Raw genomic sequence first — 3690 nt, 5'->3', positions numbered from 1 at the left:
GATTTGTAACTATATTATATATCACACCTGTACCATGTCTTGTAGCCACAGTAATGCTCTATTGTAGGTGATGGCTACAATGCAGTATAATTCTGGCATGTCATACATATACATCACATATACATGTGCATTAATAATGATATGAACACAAATAAATACTCTGAATATTTATATTAACTCTCTAAACAGAAAAAAAAACTAGATAGAGACTGAAAAAATAATTCTGAATTTTTCTGGGCGTTGAGACTGTAAGCAACTTTATTCCTTTTATGCTTTTGTACACATACATATTTAGAATCTGCCTTGTGAGGGTATATGTGGATATACACACAGCATATCGTCAACATACATCTTTAGGTTCTTTGTTTAGTTTTCTTGTTTCTGTTTTGAAAGCCCTGAGAACATGATCCCATCCTTATGCTTTTACCAGGTGACGCACTTTCACAGGCATTGCTTCCTGCAGGTGTCCCCACACTCTGGAAGAAGCCAGAATCTGCGGTGGAGCCCCATTTTACAGATGAGGTGCAGTCCAGGTCACTGAGAAGGTCACTGAAATGTCAGGGCGGGGCCAGGAGCTACTGACTCACTGACCTCCTGGTGGCCCTGATCTGGAACAGCCCCAGGAAGCATCAAGCGCTCTTGAGGTCCTGGAGATGCATGCTGAACGCGGGGCTCACACAGCTCCAGGAAGGATCCCTTCTGCTTTTCTTCTCCCTCTCCACTTCACCAATGTATTTTTAAAAACCACGATCAGAGATCGCAACACAGATGAGGGCACTGCGTAGAGCATGATGAAAAGTTGGAGAACACACGGGTCCTCTTCTCCCCCGTCCCCCGCTCTGTTCCCTATTTACTGATGTTGGTTTGGTAAACTGGAAAAACCCTCGCGTCTCTGAACCTGGGGCTCCCGATTGGCCCCATGCTGGTGTGCGGGGTCCGCCCTGCCCCCAGGAACCCCAGGACTAGAAGGGAGGCCCCACGTGGACGGGACCTCATCTTTGTGCTCACTGCCCATGGCAGGACGGGGCAGGGCACAGAGGCAAAAGCACTAGTACATGGTTGGGTGCCAATGGTGATTTTCTCACTGTCCAGCTTCCTGCGACCTCGGATCTCCCGCTGGAGTGATCCCGAGCAGTGGATTTAACATTTTCATTAAGTACTTCCTTGTGTTTCAGCTTAAGATGTTCTAATTTTGTTGACTTGCTTCACAAACATTTATTCAGCTCCTGCTATGGCAAGCACCTCAGAAATCGACTTCCTGTGACAGATCACAGGCCGCTGTCACACTGCTGCGGCGGCTTCTTTTTCCTTTCATCTTCCACGGGGTACCTGGGACAATACGCGCTGAGGGCCAGCCCTCTGCAAGGCGGGATGACACAAACCATCCCCGCGCTAGGCGCTAGGCGCATGGAGAAGCTCCACGGTAGCCATGTGCTGGTGGGTTAATGATTAGGAACATCAGTTTCTCAGTGCAACTGGGCACCCAGCTTCGTGAAGAACTTCTTCAGCTTGAGTTTGTTTGGATGAAAACAACATGGTTCCAAATTTCGGTGTAAATCTGAAACCAGACAAGTTTCACACAGTTGCACATTTCAAAAAAGTTCGGCTCCCGTTTGGTAAGTATTCTGTGTATCTGAAAGAAGAAGAAGAAGAAGAAGAAGAAAAAAAAAAACCCTTGTACTTTCCAATTGCAAAATGATTCTTCACTTCCTCTCCAAGCCCTTTAGGAGCATTGAGCCTGTGAGTGTAGACTGGGACATGTGTGCACCCCAGGATGCTGCAAGTCACTTTGGTGACGTCAGCTCTGAGGCGTGCTGTACTACCTGCTAGAACAATCTGCTGCCTATAAATACCAAGCGCTCTTCCTTACCCCATGCACCACAGACCTTTAGCCATGATTTCAAACCCAGACCAGCCCATAGGAGAGCCCCGTTCTGAGCTCTCTCTTCACACACCCACACCCACTCCCACACCTACACACACACATCTTTGTCTTTCTGTCCTTCTCTGCATTAACCACATTCTTAAAACCTGGAGATATGCCAATTTTTTTTTCAAAAAAAAAAATCGAAAGTTTTTTTTTTTTTTTTGGTAATTGAAATTCATGACAAATTACAGACAGTTTTTTTTTCCCCCTTCTTCCTTTCTTTTTTAGAACAACGTGTTCTTAGAAAAAGTGTCTACTTTCTGAGATGGAAGAACGTGGGAGTTCAGCGTGTCTGTGGATGGGGCACACCCAACTTGAGGGACCTGTGGCCACCCTGTGCGGAAGAGCACGAGGGTCTGACCCTAAAGTCTCCGGAAGACCCTGTGGAGGTCATGTGGCCGTGTGGCCAGAGGGGAAAGCAGGTGGCCCTTTATCTTCCCACTGTGTTCTTTTGCTGCCAGCAAGGTAGGCCCAGGTACCCCTGGCGGGAGGGAGCCCAGGCCTTGGCTTTAGCTGGCCAGGTATTCCACAATTCTGTTCCAGGCAAATCAGTGGCCTCCCCAAGTTTATCCCCAAGGCAGGTCTCAAGGAGTTCCTGTTGTCCAGTGGAATCAATGACGTTGCATTTGAGAAAAGGTTTTGTGGGTTTATTCGGTTCGACTGCTTATTTAGGACTGTTCTTATCATTGCTTTTAGTAAATTCCTTTGATAATTTTGTTTCCCCCCAAAGAGATGTTTTCTCTTTTCAAGGCCATACCAAGAATATCACTTTGGCTTATTAATGGAAACCCGGGGTCTTGTAGCTACTGGTTAATTCATTACCCCACAGCACGATTTTAAAAGGCATCTGCAGTGTGGCTGTTTCTTTCATGTCTTTGCATGTGCGTTTGTGCTGTCTGTGCCCTGCCTCTTTATCTCAGTGAGATTTGCGAGAATCCTCATGGAATATTATAGTTTTACTTGTTTTCAAGTCCATTTAAATTTTTAGGTAAATATGCACCAGTTTTTGGAAAAAAGTAAACTGTTTTTTTCAGTTTCCCCATTTTTTTTCCTCCTGATGTCTTTAAACATGGAATGGTGGCACTGTAAAACTGCCTGGCAGGGCTGGGGACCGGCAGAGGCAGTGGAGGCAAGCATCCTACCTGCAAAATTCAAGAGTGTTAAAAATTCAGTCATGGAGAGAAATAATCTAATGCAATGTTATTAAAAAAAAATGAAAACTGATGCACCAAAATTCACGAAGAACAAAATATTTAACTTTTCAATAAAGACAGGATCTGACGCTGCCCACTGGTTTTAGAAGAATGAAATACACACGCAGGCTTCCGTTATTTCAAAGGCGATTTTGGGAAGCACCTTGGAGGGAATCTCTTATCAAAGGTTTGTGTTTTTCGGATAAAATGTTACAAGCACAGGAGTCGGTTGAGAAGAACCGCTGGCTTCCGGCTCCTCCATCCGGAGGTCACCCCATCAGACACTCCAGCTTTCCCAGCTCAATCTGTTTCCCAGTCCTGGACAAACACTTTTTATTTCTGAAAGCCTCTCGCAGGGGGAGCTAGGGAGTAAGGCACTGCTCAAAGACACTCTCTATAAAGGGACTTTTTTTGTTGTTGCTGGATTTTGATAGCAACTTTTGAGTAGGGCCAAACCGCCTTTGCGGGAATGGGTGGATGGCTGCTAAGGTCATTGTCAAGGACTTGGGATCAATTAGCATGCAGATCAGAGCCTTGGAGTTCAAAGGTATTGTTCCAATTCAATCACAT

General features: G+C 45.6%; 1 long non-coding RNA gene across 1 annotated transcript in view; it reads right to left on the bottom strand.

Moving 5' to 3' along the window:
- Nucleotides 1-228: 228 nt before the first annotated feature.
- LOC114104700 (uncharacterized) overlaps nucleotides 229-3690 on the bottom strand; it is a 7243-nt gene continuing 3781 nt past the window's right edge. Inside the window, exon 3 of the long non-coding RNA XR_003584873.2 lies at nucleotides 229-1633. This is a non-coding gene — a long non-coding RNA (uncharacterized lncRNA). The remainder of the gene's footprint in view (nucleotides 1634-3690) is intronic.

The sequence above is a fragment of the Marmota flaviventris genome, chromosome 2, assembly GCF_047511675.1.
Source record: "Marmota flaviventris isolate mMarFla1 chromosome 2, mMarFla1.hap1, whole genome shotgun sequence".
NCBI lineage: Eukaryota > Metazoa > Chordata > Mammalia > Rodentia > Sciuridae > Marmota > Marmota flaviventris.
Note: the sequence above shows the minus strand (reverse complement) of the source record. Positions and strands in the feature narration are given on the sequence as shown.